The sequence below is a fragment of the Pongo pygmaeus genome, chromosome 10, assembly GCF_028885625.2.
Source record: "Pongo pygmaeus isolate AG05252 chromosome 10, NHGRI_mPonPyg2-v2.0_pri, whole genome shotgun sequence".
Classification (NCBI taxonomy): domain Eukaryota; kingdom Metazoa; phylum Chordata; class Mammalia; order Primates; family Hominidae; genus Pongo; species Pongo pygmaeus.
Genome location: NC_072383.2, coordinates 125,323,306 through 125,346,358, shown reverse-complemented (window position 1 = coordinate 125,346,358; position 23,053 = coordinate 125,323,306). Strand labels below are relative to the sequence as shown.

Here is a 23,053-nt window from a genome sequence, read left to right as displayed (position 1 = left end):
GCTGCCTGGAGCTCAGCCCTGCATGCATCCGGAAGAAGCATGATGTCTTTAGTTCAACGTATTCACTGTTTGTGTACAGTAATCCCATTGTCCTTCCTTATCTTGCATTGATCCTACTGGCATTTGAGTTTACCCCAATTGTGAGCTATTTCATGGCGGCACCTTATGTTTTTATCCCGCATAGTGGGGTTTCCAAACTTAGCTACCCTACAGTGGCTTTCCATTATTCTAGGTGTGGAGATGGCCAGCAAGCCAGACAAGACCAGGCCAAGGCCAAGGCTTGACCAATTCCACCGATAGAAAACACACAACAAGCTGCTTTTCTTCTTTTCATTTCTTTTTTATTATACTTTAAGTTCTAGGGTACATGTGCACAATGTGCAGATTTGATACATAGGTATATATGCGCCATGTTGGTTTGCTGCACCCATCAACTCGTCATTTACATTAGGTATTTCTCCTAATGCTATCCCTCCCCCAGCCCCCCACCCTCTGACAGGCCCCGGTGTGTGAGGTTCCCTGCCCTGTGTCCAGGTGTTCTCATTGTTCAATTCCCACCTATGAGTGAGAACATGTGGTGTTTGGTTTTCTGTCTTTGTGATAGTTTGCTGAGAATGATGGTTTCCAGCTTCATCCATGTCCCTGCGAAGGACATGAACTCATCCTTTTTTATGGCTGCATAGTATTCCATGGTGTATATGTGCCACATTTTCTTCATCTGGTCTATCACTGATGGACATTTGGGTTGGTTCCAAGTCTTTGCTATTGTGAATAGTGCCACAACATGCACATGATGTTTTATAATAAGCTGCTTTTAAATGCAGACAGTTGATTGCACCCTCATTTCCTTGTTCCACACTCTAAAAAGACAACACTAATAGAGTCAATGCAGCTAAGTGGTTTTGTAGTCTGCTGCTCCATTCCAAAGGAGGAAAGGCAAAATGCCTCATGCCACATCAGAAACCAGGAGCTCATGCTTCATGGTAGCCTCCCAGGAGAGAGAGGGAGAAGAGCAAGGGAGAGTCTCAGAGCAGCCCCAGAGGCCTCCCCTCCTCTCATGTTCAAAAGCATCCCAAGGGGTTCTTCCCAGACTTAGATCAGGTGTGGTTCATGCTTTGCCTGGGTGGCCATTGTAGATGCATGCAATGGCAGAGTTCCTCTACAGGGGGCGTGTTTGCAAACATGGTCTACATTTTGTGAATGTGAAACTGTAATAGAGAAAGTCAGAATTTTTCTTTCATCTTTTCACTCTAATAGAAAATTCAAAGGATATATAATTTTATATAAAATATAAGATTAATAGTTGTCTATCACTTCTATGAACTAACATTTTTCCATACAATTATCTTATGGTAAAAATATTAATATTTAGGTAGTAATATACAGATTTTCTGATGATATATAGTCATTTTTGGCTTTTTCTGAAAACACATTATACTAATGATGCAAAGCTTTTGTTTCTTAAGAGTTGAATTTGAACGATGCAAGATTTTTCAAGGGTCAAAAATAATGATTTTTCCCCTTAATTATTAATTTATGAAAGCTGAGAACAAACATCGTTGATTCACAATTTAGAGCCATTAGTGTAAGCTGTCAATTATTGAGCCCTACCCAATCTTAACCCCGTCTGCACTGTAATTTGGAGCCTTTGATTGCAGTTCACTGTAGGTCCTGTGCCTCGCCACTAATCCCCACTGCCTAGAGGCGCTCAGAATTTAAACTACGATATTTGCTAACAAATAGAAATTTGATTCGTCTCCTGGGAATCACCCCAGGACGTGGAGCAGTGAGGGCCACTCACAAGAACCTGTTTTTACAACAGTTTTCACCTCATTTGAAAACAGTTCCTTTTTAATTCTCCCAAGGTCGCATTTCCCTTCCCTGTAAAATCCTTCTAAATTTCAGACCGTTTTACTTAAATCAGGGTTTCTCAACCTGAGCATTAGTGGCACTGAGTTGGATCATTGTTTTGTGTGTGTGCTGTCCTGTGAAGTGCTGAGCTCTATCAGCCACTCGCTGCCAGGAGCAAGTCCTTTCCCAGCCCCTGAGTGCTTCTAACCAAAAATGTCTTCACATTTCCAGATTTTCCCCAGAATAAACTTACCCCCATTTGAGAACCGCAGGTTCAGATGATTAGTGACACACCATACTCCTGATTTTTTTTTTATTAGGTAACAGAAGATACAGATGTGGGGTGCAGAGAGTGGCAATTTTAAAGATATCACAAAGTTTAGGGACAGAAAATGAGCAATCCTCATTTTTTTAAAAAAATTAAAGCAACAAGCCCCTTTGGCTTAGCAATTGGATTATCAAAGAAAAGCTGTCAAGGTTTTTATGGAAATAAATAGCATTATCACTGAATTGTAAAAAAACGAAAAGGAAAATAAAAGCTATCAACATTATTTACTCAAATTGAGTGGTTCAAAGGTGAAGTGAAAAGGTGGAAATATAGTAATGGTAAATGGATTCATATACTTTAAATTTGGAAACAGGTTTGAGGCCATGTTTTTCAAACACAAAAAGGACAAGAATTAGAAGTGAATATATTTCCAATAACGTAGAACCGGAAATACTTCAAAGAGGTTGGACTTTTCTTTTTCTCTTACCACTGTATAATTTTGTGATGGGTAGTCCAGAGATAGTTCAGAGAAACTTAATTGCCATTATTTTTCTAAGGCTCATTCTACCTTTAAGCTTCAGTCATTTTCATCACCCACTGTCATCCTTACATTGTCTTTTTACTGCAAGTGGCTTCTGTAACACCAGCCATTGCATCAACATCCCCAGGAATGGGAAAACTAGAAAGGATTAAATGCAACTGAGTCAGCATCTTTTTAAAGAGCTTCCCTGGAAGTTCTATTCAACAACTTCCACTTATATCTGGTTATCCAAAACTATGACCCTTGGCCATCTCTATCTCTAAGAAAGATTGTGAAAAGTAATCTTTATTTTTACCCAGGCTCATGGTTACCTCAACATGTCAGAGGGCTGTTACTGTGACATAAAAATGGAATGGATATTGTTCAAGCAATACAAGAGTATCTATCATAAAAAGATTGAATGTTAAGGATGGAGGAGGGATGTCAGGATTAATTTTAATGTTTCACAAGCATGTTATTTATGCACCAGTTACAGGTTTCAACGTTTGCTCAATATGTATCTTTATATGTGCTTATTTGTTTAACTTCCTTTTGTCTATAAAATAAACTTTATGATACACGATAATGGAAAAATCCTTTTCCCTGATATATGCAATGTATGTGGATATCAAACTGTGTCTGTCACTAAGCTGGTGATGTTGCCATTTCATTGCATGGAATCTCTTTTTCTGCATCGAAGATAATAGTTGTTGAAAGAAAAATTCAAGGGAGGTTTGGAAAACAGAAATGGAACAGTAGCCACTATGCTCAGGTTGTCATACAATGAGGAACAGACCCAGACATGCTGGCAGCTTCCAGAACATTCTCTCTCTCCTTGCTCTGCCTCCAGCTCTTTTTGCAACCTCTGGCCCTGGAGAACAACAATGACCCCAGGCCCACCCCCAGCCCAGAGGCACAGCTCTCTACAGACTTCTTTATACTGTGCCAGCTCCCCTCACCGTTGGTAAGGCAGGGCTTTTCAACCTCGGCACTATGGATATGTTGCACCAGATAGTCCTTTGTTGTGGTGATCTGTCCTGGACACTGCAGGATGTTTAGCAGCATCCTTGTCTTGTGTGTATAAATGCCATAAGCACACCCCCAATTTTGACCACCAAAAATGTCCCCTGGAGGGCAGGGAGAACAAAACCATCCCCTGCTGAGAACCACTGGAATGATGTTATGCCTATAACACATTCTCTATTCTACAACACTCGTTTCAGTTCTGCTTCCTTGGCTAAATTCTGGTTAATATAGAAGATAACTATAGAAGTACAATCAGATGATTCAATAATGTAGAATTTTTGCTGAAGACTTTTTTTTTTTACTTTTATTTTAAGTTCAGGGGTATAAGTGAAAGTTTGTTACATAGGTAAACTTATGTCACGGGGGTTTGTCGTATAGATTATTTCATCACCCAGGTATTAAGCTTAGTACCCATTGGTTATTTTTCCCGATCCTCTCCTTCCTTCTACCCTCCACCCTCCAATAGGCCCCATCGTGCATTGTTCCCCTCTATGTGTCCATGTGTTCTCATCATTTAGCTCTCAGTTATAAGTGAGAACATGTGGTATTTGGTTTTCTGTTCCTGCATAGTTTGCTAAGGATGATGGTCTCCAGCTCCATCCGTGTCTCTGCAAAGGACATGATCTTGTTCTTTTTATGGCTGCATAGTATCCCATGGTGTGTATTTACCACATTTTCTTTATCCAATCTATCACTGATGGGCATTTAGATTGACTCCATCTCTTTGCTATTGTGAATAGTGCTGCAATGAATATACCTGTGCATGTGTCTTTATAATAGAATAGTTTATATTCCTTTGGGTATATACCCAGTAATAGGGTTTCCAGGTTGAACGGTACTCTTACACACTAAAGAATTCCAAGACTGAGGCTGGATCTCTATTTTCTAGACAGAAAAATTAGAAATTGTAAAAATCTTGTTAGACTCTCCCTTGATGTAACAAGAAATAAAAGAAAATTAAAATGGAAATAATTTCTCACAAAATGATGTAATGTTTTCCGCTGTTGTGCCTAGTGCTGGCTAAAATCAGCTTGTGTGCTCACAGAGCCACAACTCTCTGCTTGGGAAACACTCATGTATGCTAACTAAAGGATAGGAAGACCAGTTAGAGGATGTGAGTTATCCAAGATTTGGGCAGAGAAAGAACACATGTCATTAATTTTTACATTTTCTAAATTTATGATATATCTATATTCATGTTCATCCCAATATATGTCATCCTCTTTCAAGGATGCCCAGGCATTGAGGCATCCACAATCCTTAGACCCTAGAATACAAGCTATGTGGCTGTATGCAGCTAGAGTACCTGTGTTTGGAAATCAGATATGTTCCCAGTCCTCTGCAAGGTAATAGATTGATGTTGGTTTATCAAATAGTTGTGGTACCTACCCTTGTGCAGTATAACACCTAATAGCTGATTTGCTTAAAGGGTCAAACACAACCACAACAAATCTAAGAAAACTTATTCTTCATCACATAAAAAGTATGTATGGAGTTTACTTCAAATACAAAATATACGCACTTTGCCTTTTTTTTTTCCTGTGTGTTTTTATTAATTGCATTTATCCACTAAGATGACCCTGATCTTCAATCTGACTCTGTCTTTCTGCTAAGATATAGCATCGTTTCTATTCTTTGGGCATATAATTGGAACTGATGAAAAACGTAGTTCTTTGAGTTCAAAAACCAGTACATTGTTTTATTTCTGTCCATAGAGAAGTCAATACATTTTCCAGTCCAACTTGATTTTCTTTTCATTTTGTTGCTAAACAGATTTCCATGATTCCATTTGGAGTTACAAGGAAGCACAGGAAACATTAAATAGAAACATGCCGAGATCACGTAGCCAGATACCCCGGCAACCTTGGACTTTGTGGACCTCATTTGCATATGCAACTCAGATTAGTTTAATGAGAAATAATGTTCACACAGCAGCAAGTGAACACGGCCTCAAGTCGAACTCAGAAAGTTGTACACTAACTTATATTTACTTTTCCCCTATTATTGGTCTTCTTTGATTTGTAATTCAAGGCTCTGGTTTAGATTACTTACAGAGGCTGATACTTCAATGGTGAGTGGAAAGACATCCAACTGTCTTAGATGAATAATGCCCTCAATATGCCTGGAGGCTTTGCTCTTTGTGCCTCATGATTGGTTAAGCAAGTTCATTCTTCCATGCCTCTAAGCTCAGACGTGAAGTCTATGTCAAATGTAGCAAGAGCTGGTCTCTATGGCCTTGAGTTAGGAGGATTGCTAAAAACACTCAGAACCAACAGCCAGTGGCCCACTGGGCTGAGTTTGCAGCATACAGATCAATCATCTAAAGCAATTCCATGCAGCTCAAATCCCAAATCGAAAACCAAATCTGAAAGTGTTAACTGACCTCTGCAGGCAGCATTTTATCTAATGGCTTATTGCTTCTCTGCTTTGCCCATTTAGTGCTGACCTGCGCAATGTTAACAACAAGAATAGTTGCTCATGTGAATTCAAAACCTGGAAGCATTCACATTCAATGCCATATTCCTGGTATCTCTTGGAAAAACTATGATATCTGGCAGTTCTCAGACCATGCATCTGCCTAGCAACAAACGGAGAAAAAAAAGACAGCTTCTGCATCTATAGGGTGTGAAATCTGTAGTTCCCACAGTCCTTCTCACTGTCTTAGTCTGGCCAGCTTATTTTTACCAATATGGACCTAGTAAGCGTATGAGTTTATGACTGTTAATTCTGTCTATATCTCATAAGTGCATAGTTTTATACTTATCCATTTTATTTGAGCCCAATTATATATTCAGTGGCATCTTATACAAACCTCTCTTTCAAAAAGTGACTTGAAGATGTCCATACCTGTTTGAGCAACTGTTCTTCATGGTTAAGGTCAGGCACTGTGAAGTCAGACTGTCTGGTTGTGTGTCCTACCACTGACGCTTACAAGCTGAATGACTGGGACAAGCCTGTATTTCTCTGAGCCTCAGTGTTCCTCTTCTGTATAATAGAGATATTAATGTTTCTCTCCTGCTAGGAATAAATTAGACTGTGACTGTTAGGAATAAATTAGAGAGTGCAGGCAAAGCACTTAGCATTCTGCTTTGCATAAAGGAACTCTCAGTGTTTGCTGTTACTGGTGCTGCTGTCATCAGTGCTGATGCTGTTAATTATTTTGCTCGGCAGCGATGTATACAGCAGGTGTTATGTCAGGCACTGCCAACTACTTCCTTCATTCTAACCTAATCTCCCTCCTACAACCAAAGTGATGTTTTAACCACAAATCAGATGGTGCTACCTCCCTCTTTAGAAGAAATCTTGGTGTCTTCCTCCAAAGTATGGCATCCTCAGGCATCTACTTCTCTGTCCAGCCTCCTCCTTCTGTGTGATATCTCATCTTCCAGCTCCAACTGAAGTAGGAGACTGGCAGGACTTCTTTTCTGGTCACAACCCTGCTGACCAAAACAGGATCTGGTCCAGATAGGATGAAGTGAAGAAACTGGCTGAAACCAGCAGATGGTGCTGAAAACAATCCCTAGCTGCCATCACTGTGATTTAGCATAAGACATTCCCACCAGTGTTATGACAGTTTACAAATGCCATGACAACAACCAGGAAGTCACCACCCCTTTCCATGACAGTGACCTGGAAGTTACCACCCCTTTTCTAGAAAGTTTGAAATAACCCATCTTCAATTTGCATTAACCACTCCATAATTTGCATATAATTGAAAGTAGGTGTAAGTGGGTATAAATACCATTGCCAATAGCCCATAGGCTGCTGACTCTGGGCACACTGACTATGAGTTAGCCCTGCTCCACAAGGAACAGTACCATTCAATAAACAATTGCTGTCTAACACCATTAGCTCACCCTTGAATTATTTCCTGGACAAAGCCAAGAACCCTCCCAGGCTAAGCCCCAGTTTTGGGGCCCATGTGTCCTGCATCACTGCCACAAGGATTTTCTTCAGTTCCTTGTCTTCCCCATGGTCTTTCTTGCTGCAGGCCCTTTAGATGTGCTTTCCCCTCTTTCTGGAACTCCTGTCTCTTCCATCTGCGTCTTCTTATCTTCTACTTGTTGATTCACCATAGTGAGATCAATAGTCAGTTTCTCATGGAAGAATTCTCCAACCTCCTTAACAGGGACACATTCTTTCATCATGAACTTTTAAGAATTCTTTTTTAATTTTAAATTTTTATGGGTACATAGTAGGCATATGTATTTATGGGATAAATACCTCATATTTTGGTACAGGCATGCAATGTATAATAATCACATCAGGGTAAATGGAGTCTCCATCCCCTCAAGCATTTATCATTTCTTTGTGTTAGGAAAATTCCAATTATACTTTTACTTGCTTTAAAACGAGCTTTTAAGGCTTGTTCTTTCATGATTTACATTTGTTAGTGTCATTATTTAGTATCCTCCAATGCATTGCATGCCCTAGGAGGAAATGCTTCGCTGTCTAGCCCAGAATTTGGAACCCCACCAGTGAATAATAAATATTTGAATGAATAATTAATAATGAATTAATAAGACTACAGCAGACTCACATTTAAATACTCTACTCAAACTCACTGTAAATACAATTCTGTAATAAATCCTATGTGAAGCAAATCACCTACCTTGAAATTCAAGGGTAACACTGATTTCAGACACCAGATTTAGTGATAATGAGGTCCATTCGCAATGCCAATATTTGGGGAAACACAAAAAGTGATCCTTGTGATAGCTGGGGTTCTTTGGCTGAAAATAACTTTCTATTTCTTGGGCTACTGAGGGCTTAAATCCCAGGAGTTATCTTTGTTGTGTCCAGAAGATGAACAAACTTATTCAACATAAAAGTCTCTGAGGAAAATAAAGAGAATTCTGTTTTCTCCTTCCCCCTACATAATGTGTTTCAGTATTTGGAAATCTAAATGAAACACTGAAACCCCAGAGATGTAAAGAGACTCTGCAACTCACATTAGGAATTCCTTGTCAATTGATCCTACTCAGATGTAACTGAGTCCTCCCTTACTTACAAGATTTTTACAGCACACATTTCAACAGGCATATGATAAACTCTGTTAACGTTCTACGGCATATTCATTCTTCTTTTCTTTATTAAGGTGAATAACTCATATTCTATTAAAAAGCAGGAATCTGGCTGGGTGTGGTAGCTCTCGCCTGTAATCCCTGCCCTTTGAGAGGCTGAGACAAGGCAGATAACTTGAAGCCAGGAGTTCAAGATCAGCTTGGGCTCCATGGTGAAACCCTGTCTCTATAAAAAACACAAAAATTAGCTGTGCGCGATGGTGCACACCTGTAGTTCCAGCTAGTCAAGAGGCTCAGGTGGAAGGACTGCTTGAGCCTCGGAGGTCCAAGCTGCAGTGAGCTGAGATCCTGACACTACACTCCAGCCTGGGTGACAGAGTGAGACCCTGTCCCCGCCCCAAACCCCCCAAAAAAGCAGGAATCTTTCTTTTCCCCCTTAGCTTTCTTTGCAGTAGTAAGTGTCCATTTGACTCAATTTTAACTAATAATTACTAAGTATACATCTCCAGTGGAGATGGGGCTTCCTGGAACGCTTTTGTGACACTGATACCTGGGAGACTTAATTGTTATTACCCTTCCATATTACCTTTGTCTTGCGTGGAATTGGGTTGTAATGGCTGGAGAGGCAGCACACATCTTAAAAACCATGAGGAAAAAATGAAACGATTTGCATAGACATCTTCTTTGACTCCATTGAGCTTCTGAATGAATGCCAGAATTCTCTAGAATTTTGTATAAGAGAACTATCACCTCTCTTTATGGAATCCTTATGGATTTTTTCCCTTTACTTGCAATAAACACAACCCCAATCAATAGAAAATCAGAAAACTCATCACAGTTTGCCATAGATGATAGTGATGCACATTCCCATTTGTTCTTCCAGATTGAGAGTTCTTCGGGGATAAAAACTATGATTTGTTCACCTGTATATCCTTATGGTGTCTTGCTTACAGTACGCTATTTTATTTTGAAAGCTAACCCCTGAGGTGATGGGATTAAGAGGTAGGTCAGCCTTTGGGAGGTGATTGGGTCACAAGGACTCTGTCCTCATGAACTGAATTAGTGACCTTATTAAAGAAGCTGAGGGAACATGAGGGGTGTTGGTTTCACCCCTTCTGCTGTGTGAGGACACAGAACAATTGTGCAGTCTTTGAAGCAGAGGAGGAACCCTCACCAGACACTGAGTCTGTTGGTGCCTTGATCTTGAACTTCCCAGTTTCCAGAACTGTAAGCAGTAAATCCATGCTGTTTATAAATCACACAGTCTAAGGTATTTTGTTATAACAGCCCAAACTGACTAAGGTACCCAATTATGCCATTTTTGTCATTTTTACATCTGGTTCTATGGATTTATTAGCATCCTGGATAGGAGCTATTTTTTTCCTGCTTCTTTTCATGACTGGTAATTTTGAATTGGATGATAGAAATTCTAAATCTTATACTGTGGGATGTTGGATATTTTTATATCCCCATAAATACTCTCTAGTGTGTTCTGAAACACAGTTTTGTTACTTAGAGTAAGTTTGGTTTCTCAAGCCTTGCTTTTAAAGTTTGTTAATGTGAGTTTAAATTATATTTTAGGCTGATGAAAATTCATCCTCCTACAGGGTAAGCATCCCTAATCTGAAAATCTGAAATCCTAAATGCTCCAAATCTGAAAATTTTTGAGTGCCACATGACACCACAAGTCACATTATTTATTTTCACTATATTAATGGTATGTCATATTTTTTAATTGTTAAGTACTTGTATGTGAATAAGTATAAGAAAATATTTGGGCCAGGCATGGTGGCATATGCCTGTAATCCTAGCAGTTTGGGAGGCCGAGGGAGCTCAGGAGTTCAAGACCAGCTCGGGCAACATAGCGAGATCTTATTCTACTAAAAATGAAAAAAAGTAATAACCAGGCATGGTGGTGTATGCATGTAGTCCTGGATACTCAAGAGGCTGAGGCAGGAGGGTTGCTTGAGCCTGGGAAATCGAAGCTTCAGTGAGAAAGAATGTACCACTCCATTCCAGCCTGGGTAAGTGAGGAAGACCCCGACTCCCATAGAGAAAAGGCGGGGGTGCGGCGGTGTGGGGGAGGGAGGGAGAGAGAAAGAGAATAATTGCGTATTGGTAGCATACAAATTCAGAATCAGGAATGATAGCTTTGGCAAACATTTGCAGATTGTCCACATAGGTTGCTGAAATAGTGACACCTTGGTTTTCTGACAGTTAAATGTACACAAACTTTTTTCATGCACAGAAGTATGAAAATATTGTATAAAATAACCTCAGGGTATGTGTATAAGGAGTATATGAGACATAAATAAATTTTGTGTTTAGACTTTGATCTCATCCCCAGGATGGCTCATTTTATATGTAAATGCAAACATAAAATTTGAAAAAATACCCAAAATCCAAATCACTGTGGTCTCAAGTGTTTCAGATAAGGTATGCTCAACCTGTATCAAGGGAATAGTTTTCTGAGGACTCTATTTGATTTCCCAATTATTAAAAGGTGTTTACATGTTTGTCTAGTTGGAGCAGAATCTAATCCGAAGCCTGTATGACTGCAGGCCTTCTGAGTATAATTCTGCATACTTCTCTCTAGGCACTCCTCCCTGGCCTCAGACGGTTTGCAGATTGGAACTCAGACAAAGACTCCAGGGGGCTCCTCTTCAGGTGTCTACAAAATTCTTCCATGTAGCTCCCTCCACTCTGTTGTTTTTTCTCACAGCTAATGGCTACCTTGGCTTATCTAAGCTGTGTCCCCTCAACTCAGCGAAACCATAAGCCGTTCTGTTTTATGCTGCAGCCTACATAATCTCCTAATAGCTGGGGTAATTACAGGGTTTACTAGTTCCTCTCTCTGGGATCAGTGTCTTGCACTACCCATTACGAACGCCTGAAAATCAGTTTTTCATTTGTTTGTTTTTGTTTTTCTTGTTGTTTTGAGTCAGAAGATTAAATTCAGTCACAATTACTCCTTTGCGACCAAAAGAAATGTACTTTTGCAATTATTTTAGAGAAGTACTTGTAGCGATCAGTATTCTGGTATCCACAAGAATACTAAAAATTATTCCAATAATTTAACTTGGCAAGTATTTAGAAACAAACATTGTGTGCCAGTCACTATACCTGCCTCTGATCTTTAAAAAATGAATAAATCCTTTCTCTACCCTCATGGCAGTCACAGTCTTCCTAAAGAGGAAACAAACATCTCAAATGCAAAGTGATAAGTGTCATAACAGAGATATATGAAGAACATAGTAAGAACAGATCTATTTGCACAAATACAGAATTTACCCAGCAGCTACCAAAAAAACCAAAAAAACAAAAAAACAAAAAAAACACACACACACACAAACTTGACTCACTGGATTTATGCCAGAAAGAGGCTTGCTTATTATCGTCCTGGTTAGCCCAACATTTATGGAGATTCTAAATATATGGGAACCTCAAATACTATAACACTTTTTTATTTTGTTTTTTTTTTTAATTTGAGACAGAATCTCATTCTGTTGCCTGGGCTGGAGTGCCGTGGTACGATCTCAGCTCACTGCAGCCTCTGCCTGCTGGGTTCAAGTGATTCTTCTGCCTCAGTCTCCCAAGTAGCTAGGATTACAAACACCTGCCACATAGCCTGGCTAATTTTTGTATTTTTAGCAGAGACAGGGTTTCACCAAGTTGGTCAGGCTAGTCTTGAACTCCTAACCTCAAGTGATCCGCCTGCCTAGACCTCCAAAGTGCTGGGATTACAGGCATGAGCTACCACTCTCAGCTTATTATAATTATTATTTATTATAAATATTCACTGGTACTTGGGAACTTTCTAATGCTGATTTTTTCATGTGAAGAAAGATGAGTGAAAATTTTAAAATTTTTATTTTCCTTCCCCCAGACTACTGCAACCTGAAACAAGAAGTATTTCAGGAAAATCCAATCCCCACTTGGAGGACAATGAAGATCTTTCCACAAAATTTAGTCAATAAATATTTACTGAGTACTCACTGTGTTCTTGGCACAATCATCACTGGAAAATAAAACACACAGAAAATGATCATTTTGTCATTTTGATCATTTGTCCACATAGACAGTCAGGAAATTTATGCCAACTTACAGCACTATTCTCAGAGCAACATCTATTTACTGCATCCCTTCAGTAAGTCGTATATGCCCAGAAACCTTGAAAATATGACGAATTTCAGTATGCATACATATAAAAGATAACTTGTATTAGCTGAGATAAGTGTGTTTATTACCAATAAATATCAAGTTTTTGAATATTAATTGAAATGTAAAATTACAAAGATTTACTATTCTGAAAATTGAGTACTATAAATTGGTTCCACAGAATTAAAAGGGCATTTGAAATCAACATTTGACTCACATAAAAATATAACAGTTGGGAATATTACAGCACCAATTATTAAAAGACAAACTATCATTCTAGACTCTTTACCCTGATGTTTCTAATCTTCAAAGTAGCTTATAGCCTCATCAAATATAACTGGACTGATCTAACTCTACAAAGCCTGTATTCTTCTGTTTGTGCTGCTGTAACAAAGTATCTTAGACTAGGTAATTTATGAAGAACAGAAATGTATTTCTTGTGGTACTAGAGGCTGGCAAGTCCAAGATCCAGTCGCTGGTATTGGTGTCTGGTGAGCATTGCTCTCTGCTTCCAAAATGGCACCTTGTGCCTGGATTCTCAAGTAGCAGAAGGTGCAAAGGCAAGAAAGTACTCCCTTCAGAGTTGAACCCTTTTATAAGGATGCTAATTCCCTTTATGAGGGTGGAACTCTTATGACTTAATCACCTCCCAAAAGCCACAGCTCCTAATACTGTTGCATTGGGGATTAAGCTTCAACATGAATCTTAGAGAGAACACCATCATTCAAACCATAGCAGGGTACTATGTTATTAATACCCCTGGAATTGCACAGAAAAGAGACACTGGCCTTCCCCTTCAAACATACATACACCGAAGGCTCTAGGTTAACAGGCCAACACCAGGAGTGATAAAGGAGGCTGGATCCCATCACCCAGAAGACTTACCTCTTCAGAATTTCAGATGGCCCTAGCCTGAATTTTTATGGGCATCCCAGTGAGTGGGCTCCAAGATGAAGACCCTTCTCTCGGCCTCAGTTTCTCTCTTCTCTTTTGTGCTTTGATCTCTATTCTAAAATCCTGCCTTTTATAGGGACAGCTGGAGCATGTGGGGAGATGGTAGTTCAAATATTTCCTGTAGATTGTCCATTTAAACTCCAACCGAGCCACTGTTCTCAACAGAGCACCCAGAGAGGCGGCAAGCAGCTGTGCCCTGAAATGTTCAAGGGCAGCCAAAAATGTTTTGGAATCTTGATCAAGACATCTGGTGAAGTCATCTCTAACATAAAATCTAATTTGAGATGAAATATAGCTGTATGTAAATAAATACATCCTATGTATGCACAGCAAAGTCCACTAACTATAATTTAATGACCTATATGTTTTAAATGTTTGAACTAAAAGATGATTTACAATTACATAAACTAAAATATTAACTTAAAAATAATTTTGTATTTAGGAAACCTAGATATAAAAAATAATAAAAATAATAAACAAGTAGAATTAAAAAATAAAATGTAGCTGAATACAAATTAGTTATACAAAAATCAGTAGCATAACAATATCATGATAATTATAAAAAGGACCTAAAAATGCAAATGGGAAAAAATCTCTGAAGTGACAATTATGTAATATCTAGGAAAAATGAACAAAAACTTCAGTCTTTCCTTTTCAGTGTAGCTGTCCATAGAGATGCAGTCTCAGACCTGAATTCTAACTCTTAAGATAAATCTCTATTTCCTGATGCTCGCTACCATATCTCCTTCTTGCCCTGGATTAGCAGAGAATGCAAAGCAAACACCTCTCTATAAAATTACAAAATGATTAAAACTGGGTATATAAACTTTGAAATGATTAGTAAGGGGTATTTGCAATATTATGTACTGTCAAAACTTTGGCAGTTCACACAATCGGAAGTAAATGACATACTGATCATATTTTCTAATTTAATTTGGATTTTTAATTCTAGTTTTTAACTCTAATTCAATTTCTACATGAAATTTAAAATTTTATAAAAATCAGAAGATTTTCTGCAATGTTTTAATATTATTATAAAGGAGATACAAAATCATAATAGAAACTAAAAAATTGAGAACAAGAGAAAATATCAAGTGATAGATAATTTTTATGTGTGCCTCATGTGTGTCCGTGTGTTTTTATGCACATCAATGTAATAAAATTTTAAAAAAGAAAAGGAAGCATTTGTTGGCTCTGATAAAATGAGCACATTGACTGATTGTGCCCCATTGCTTTGTGGCGTGTGTCACCGCCAGGAGATAAGCTCTGAAGATTTATTATTTCATCGTGGGTCTTTGAGGTTGGGGAATTATTTATTTTCTTTTCCTCTCATTTGAACTGACCTTGATTTCATAATTCTGAAGATAGTGAAAATCATCTTATGTCTTACAAGGTATGTGACTGCTTCACACTTTCATCATTTTTAGACTGTATTATGAAAACATAAAGTACTAAATCAAGTACATTTTGCCTAAACACCCATTTTGTGTTAGATGCAGCAACATTGCCACATCTATCCATCATTAGCCATCTCTAGATAACCATTAATTTGGTATCAGACAGCTTGGAGGTTGTGCTGCAGTAACAATTGTAAAATTTGGTGGCTTGACAAAATAAAACTTTTTTTCCTTGCTCCTGCCAGTCGGATGTAATTGAGTGTTTTTTGTCTAGGCACAACCTTTTAATTTGGGCTGCATGTTTTTTACAAAAAGCTGGTACACTATATTACAGTCATCTGCTTTCACCAATCCACATGAATGAAAAAGAACTATTACATTTTGTTATTAAACAGTCTTTTATGAAAAATATGCAAAAGTATTATCATATACTCTTACTTCAGTGCAAGAAAGACTTGGAAATGCAATTTCCTGCGAACCCAGAAAGAGGAGAATAAATAGGATACAGAAAGCTCACTGCAGTGTCCAAGTGATGGGTTTGCCCTACAGATACACACATTGTTTCCCAATAGGTCTGTCATATTTTTAACATCTCCTCAAGGTTGGTAATGTTGGTCTGTAACCAATACCATAGGAATTTTTTGAAATTAAAATTATTTTAACATGCTCTTTTCCTTTGGCATAATAAGCTGTAGAGATAAAGCTGGAAGTCCTTGAAGCTGTCTTTACTAACAAGCTGAAGAAACTTTTTAAATATGAAGGTCCCAGACAGAAGGCAGACCTGACGATCTTCCCAATCTAACTTTGCCTGAAGGCTGTCTTACACCTGGATTTTCCAGTTATATGAGACAATTTACATTTTAGGATTTTAAAGCTTAAAAATATACGGGTCTTTTAATAATATTATAGATTCAATCCACATCATGGGTGTTTGTCAGTGCATACAACAGTGATCTACAGATTTAATGCAATCTCAAAATTCCAATGCATTTTTTACATGTAAAGTAATTTTATTTTTGTTTAACCTTCAGCTTGCCAGCTTCTTTCCTTGTGCGGCATTCGTCTTGTTTGGATACTTAACTAAACCCATATTAGAAATGTAGTGCAAATTACTTAGTGATTCCACTTTGAATCTGTAGCCACATGACTAAGATGTTTTGAATATAGGCCTATCTGTATGCCAGATAAAACTTTAGGAACTCTTACTGTCTCTTCTTTCACAGAAATTCTACCTCTATTCTGATGTAGTTGGGTTGATTAAGAAAATTAAAGGCCATAGGCCATGGGCTTTCATAAATATGACAAAAGGAAAAATTTTTCCAACTACCCCTAGGCAATAAGAAGTCTTTCTTTCAAGTACCAAATCAATTTCTTCAACCGTACAATGTATTCTATCTAATTTGATAGTTTTCAAATATAATCCATTAGCAACAAAATATCATAAAATTATGACTATGAAAACAGAGTAAATGGAATAATTCAAATAATGAGTAAAATAAAAGGACATTTATTATGGAATTTGTAATCAGTATATAATTATATATTTAAATTTTTCTATACATACATAAGATCACAGCCAAGAAAATTAACTATGATTTCTAATTTTCAGTGACTTGGGCTATTTAATCACATTTGAAAATATTCACTCTTACTATTTACTTCAAACAGCGATCTATACGTTTGTTTAGACAATAATATTTAAGGGCCTTTTCTTCTTCAGGATAATAAAAAAATTAAATGATGCATTGAAGATTCTACTAAAGAAAATTTACTTTTTGAAAATGGCTTCTGCACGGAAGATTTGTAAGAATTTTTCTAGTTAATTTCAAATCTTCCCAGGACCTCTCTGTTCAAAGACATATGATCTTTGTAATAATTTATGTGACTACTCCACAAATAAAATATTAATCCACAAGACTGTGTTACCATGATCACTAATTTTAACAAGCCCTCCAAATATTTTCTATATCAGTTTTCTTGATTATAAAACGTCAATAATATGGACACACTCTTAATATAAGTCTATTTAATTACATCAGTTTCCCATCAAGCCACTAAAGTCATTTAATAATTATATTGGCCATTTCCACTGATTGAGGGGAGGCTCATCCACTAAGAGCTCCCATGGTTTCCTCTGCCTCATTTTTCTCGCCAGACTTAATTCGACTGCAGTGTGAAGAATCACCTCTTGTACTTGACACCTTGAAGTTGATCTTCTAATTTCTTAACATCTGGTTCCACTTCACCCATAGCCAGCTTCTCCTTTATAATCTGTTCTGTATACTTTCTATATGCCGCGAATTTAGGGATTTGCTCAAGAACATCAATAATCCTTCTGTACCGTACTCTTAGCCTCTTACATTTTAGCAGACTGGCTCTAGTTGCTTTGCTCCTGTGGACTCCCACATGCAGCCAGTCCCACAAGGCCCAGTGGTCTTCCTCAGCACACCGAACATGACAGTGCCCCCAATGCATTTTTTACAGAATCAGTTTAAAAAATTCCTAAAATTCAAATGGGACCACAAAAGATTCAAACAGCCAAGGCAATCTCGAGTAAGAACAAAGCTGGAGGCATCACACTTTCTGATTTTCCAATATGTTAAAATGCTAGAGCAATTAAAGTGGTTAGTAATGACCTAAAAACAGACAGGCCAGTGGTGCAGAACACGGAGCCCAGGAATAAATCCGCACATTTATTGTCAACCAATCTTCACCAAAGTTTCCGTGAACACACAGTGGGAAAAGGATAGTCTCTCCAATAAATGGTGTCAGGAAAATCGGATATCCATATGCAGAAAAATGAAATTGGACCATTATTAAACATCATGTTCAAAAATAAATTCAAAATGGATTAAATATTACATGTAAGACTGAAACAAAACAACTATAAGAAAACGGAGAGGAAAGTCTTGTTGATTTTGGTCTGAGTAAAGATGTTTTGGATGGATGTCACACCAAAAGCACAGACTGAAAAAGTAAAACAGACAAGTAGGATTGCATCAAACTAAAATGCTTCAATACAGCAAAGGGAACAATCAACAGATTGAGAAGGCAATCTATGCAGAGGAAAAAATATTTGCAAACTATACATCTGGTAAAGAGTTAATGTCCAAAATATATAAGAAACTCAAACAATAGCAAAACAAACAAACAAACAAAAAACCAAATGTAAAAATGAGCAAAGGACCTAAATAAACATTTCTGAAAAGATATATATAAACGACCAACAGGCATATGGAAAGGTGCTCAACATCACTTGTCATCGGGGACATGCACATAAACCACAATGAGGTACCACCCACAACTGTTAAAATGGCTAATATCAAAAAGACAGAAGATAATTGTGGGCAGGGATGTGGTGAAAAGGAAATTCATGTATGCTGTTCACAGGAATGTAAATTGGTACAGCCATTATGGAAAACAGCACGAATCTTCTCCTCCTTAAAAACAGGAGTACTAGATGACCCAGCAATGTCTCTGCTGGATAGATATCCAGTGAAATTGAAATCGGTATCTTGAAGATACGTCTGTATTTCCATGTTCATATTTCCATGTTCATTCCAGCATTATTCACAAAATCCAAGATGTAGAAAACAATATCTGTTAACAGCAGAACAGATGAAGAAAATGTGACAAACACAAACACACACACACACGTGTGTGTATCTATCAATGTGTATGCATATATATACATACACACACAGAGACACCACACACATATACAATCATGCTCCACATAATGCCATTTCAGTCAGTGACTAACTATAACTTACATATACAGTGGTGCTTCCATAAGATTATAATGGAGCTAAAAAATTTGTATCACCTAGTGATGTAGCTGTAGTAACATCATAGCACACTTTTTTTATATATAAATTTAGCATGGTCTGGCAGGGCACAGTGGCTCAGGCTTGTAATCCTAGCACTTTGGGAGGCTGAGGTGGGCAGATCCCCCGAGGGCAGGAGTTCCAGACCAGCCTGGCCAACATGGTGAAACCCTGTCTCTACTAAAAAACACAAAAATTAGCTAGGAATGGTGGTGCATGCCTGTAATCCCAGCTACTCGGGAGGCTGAGGCAGGAGAATGGCTTGAACCCAGGAGGCAGAGGTTGCAGTGAGCTGAGATTGCACCATTGCACTCCAGCCTGGGCAATGAAAGAAACTCCATCTCAAAAAAAAAAAAAAAAAAAATTAACATAGCCGAAGAGTACAGTGTTTATAAACTCTACAGTAGTGTACACACTCACTGACACACCCAGAGCAACTTATAGTCCTGCAAGATCCATTAATGGAAAGTGCCCTAAGGGTACCATTTTAAAATCTTTTATAGTGTGTTTTTACTGTATTTTTTAAATGCTTAGATATGTTCAAATACACAAATATTTACCATTGTGTTAGAATTGCCTACAGTATTCAGTAAAGCAACATGCCATACAGATTTGTAGCCTAAGTGTATAGTAAGCTATACCATGTAGGTTTGTGTGAGTGCACTCTGTGATGTTTGCACAAGGATGAAATTGCCTAAGGACACACTTCTCAAAACGATCCCCATCAGTAACGATGCATGACTGTATATGTGTGTATATACATACACATAACATATGAATTCATACATATGTATGTGATCAAATATTACGTATGTGTGTATATATATATAAAATAGAATATTATGTAAACTTTAAAAGAAGAGAATCTTGTCATTTGCAACAATATTGCATAAACCTGGACAACAATGTTAACAACACAATGTTTCTGAAACCATCTATAAAATTTCTGCTCTCCCCTCCAGTAAAATAAGCCAGACATGAAATGACAGACACCGTGTGACCTCACTTGTACATGGAATCTGAAATAGTCAAACTCATAAAAGCAGACAGTAGAATGGTGGTTGCCAGGGTCTGACGATGGATGAAATAGGAAATGTTGGTCAAAGGGGACAGATGTGAAGTTATAAGATGAACATGTTCCGGAGACCTGCTGTATGGCAATGTAACTAGAGTTAATGGTAGTATATTGCATACTTGAAATTTGCAAGAAGGTAGATCTTAAGTGTTCTCACAACACACACACACACACACACACACACACACGAAAGTCCATTATAAATAAAATGATAGATGTGTTAATTATGGTGATTATTTCATAATGTATTTGTACATCAAAACATCAAGTTGCAAAATTTACACTACATTTGTTTGTATCAAGTGGCCCACTTTAATTATATATATATATACACACACAAATTTTTGAGACAGATTCTCACTCTGTCACCCAGGCTGGAGTGCAGTGGCACAATCGCAGCTCACTGAAACCTCCACTTCCTGGGTTCAAGCGATTCTCCTGCCTCAGCCTCCCAAGTAGCTGAGATTACAGATGCCTGCCACCACATTCAGCTAATCTAAATATATAATTTTTATTTGACAGTTATATCTTAATAAAGCTGGAAAAACTTTTCTGCATAATAGAGGCCCATAGTCAATGTAATTATAAATCTTTGTAATAAAGCACAATAATATAGATATTATTATATATATAACACAACTATATATATATCACAACTATATATATATCACAACTATATATATATCACAACTATATATAGTTATATATATATATCACAACTATATATATAGTTATATATATATATCACAACTATATATATATAGTTTTATATATATATATAGTTTCAGTACAGCAAAGGACTTTAGAAGCTCTCATTTCCTGTGTAGAGAAACCCAGGTCCAGCAATGTGAACTGGCCTGACAAGAAATTCACACATCCTACCCCCTGAATTGCAATCTAATATTATTGCTAGTACTTCAGGATAGTCTTGAACTATCCTGAGCAGATACTGGGAGTAATTCAGGGAGAGTGAATTTAGCACTCTCTGTATTCATAGTATTTGACACTCCACTTAAAATGCATTTGAGATTTGGAGCCTCTGACAGTGACTGCTTCCCACAGCAAGTGAGCTGTGCTGAAGGGGAGGAAGTAGAAATTTTCTAGGTATTTTCAGAAGCATACTGCATTAGTAACATTGTCATATTCTGCCTCCACTTCCAATGGTAAATTGCAGCAAGCTTAGATGTCACTCTGTTTTAACCTAGAGTCTTTCTGGAACAAAGGAACTATATGATGCATATGGGATTTAGAGAAGGGAGTAATGAGGCAAAAATAACTGACTTAAGTCATTTAGCTGAAAGTGAAAATATATTATTTCAGACATTAAGTCTCTAGACCTTTCCCTGGTGCCCAGAATTCATGTTTTCACAGTTGGAAAGAGCGAAAAAAAAAAAGAAATAGGACATTTATCTTAAGATTTTCCAGAACAGACACAAACTAGGCAAATATTGTGGTTGTCTCAATTTACTTTGCTAAAACATTCATCCAAATTTAATGAGTTTGTCTCCTGTGTGTCTTTGAATATAGCTGTATCACCATGAGGGCTTGGGCATTCTGATTAGAAAATTAATCATCCCAGATTTAAACATGGCCCTTTTAAAAGCTCCTCATCCCACCAGCCTAAATCACCACGCTAATAGTCACACCACTTTCTAGCATTTCCTTTGATGCCAGATTCAAATGTATTCTCATCTTTATAATAATTATGTTCTTCATGCAAAGTTTCCAGAACTGAAGTATTTTTATTTTTCCACTTCAGCCCATGACTGCATCCTCAACATGAGTTCTGCCTTTGAACATGTATTTAAAATATTCTGGCTGGGCATGGTGGCTCATGCCTGGATTCCCAGCAGTTTGGAAGGCCAAAGCAGGAGCATTGCTTGAGCCTAGGAGTTCAAGACCAGCCTGGGCAACAGAGTGAGATCCCTGTCTCTAAAAAAGTAAAACTTAGCCAGGCATGGTGGCTTGTGCCTATAGTCCCAGCTACTCAGGAGGCTGAGATGAGAGGATCACTTGAGGCCATGAGGTCGAGGCTGCAGTGAAGTGAGCCATGATCACACCACTGCAGCACTCCAGCCTGGGTGACCACGTCTCTAAGAACAACAACAGCAACAAAATTCTTTTCATTGCTATTCATTTCAGTTGTTTCTGTGGAACTTGAATATTTTCTAGACTTCAAGTAACAAGTCACTAATTCCTCAAGAATAATAATCATACACAACTACTGAGTTTTTTAGAGGATGAGCTTTTTTCTTTTTATTTGAGATATATCAAAATTGTTTCATAAAATAACCAGTCATTGTAGCCATAATGCCAGATATAATATGAGAAAAAAAAAACTTTATTGTGTTATACTCCTATACTTTTGAAGACTGTTTATTATAGAAGCTAATCTTACTTACCTTGACCAAATAAATTGTATACGCTGTCTAAAGTATATTCACACGTGTGTCATGTTATTGTCCTTACTCTGAGAGATCTTGAAGCTTACCCCTTTTTGTATGCTTTTCTTTCAGTTGGGTTCAACAAACTTTTTTACTATCATGTATCTGGAAACTTATGGATAGAAACAAAAAAATGGTCATCACATACTTAATGTTAGAAATTACACACTTTAATATGTAGATGTTTGTCACAGGGTACAAAGTTTCAGTAAGAATGAATATATTTTGGAGCTCTAATTATAGCATGGTGACTAAAATTAACAATACTGTATGGTATTGTGTATTTGAAGGTTGCTAAGAGAGGAGAACTTCAATGTTTTCAACACACACACACATATAAGTAACTATGTGAGTTCTATATGTTAATTAGCTTGACTATTGTAATCATTTCACTATGATCATTGTATATCGAAACACCACATTGTATGCCTTAAACATTTGTATTTGTTAATTATACCTCAATAAATCTTGGAACAATAAATGAAAGAAATCTTATTTGGTTACAAAAA

At 37.5% G+C, this 23,053-nt stretch overlaps 1 pseudogene; it reads right to left on the bottom strand.

Annotated features, from left to right (window-relative positions):
* Positions 1-17,269: 17,269 nt before the first annotated feature.
* Positions 17,270-17,654, bottom strand: LOC129010506 (NADH dehydrogenase [ubiquinone] 1 alpha subcomplex subunit 5-like; annotated as a pseudogene).
* Between the last annotated feature and the right edge of the window lie 5,399 nt (positions 17,655-23,053).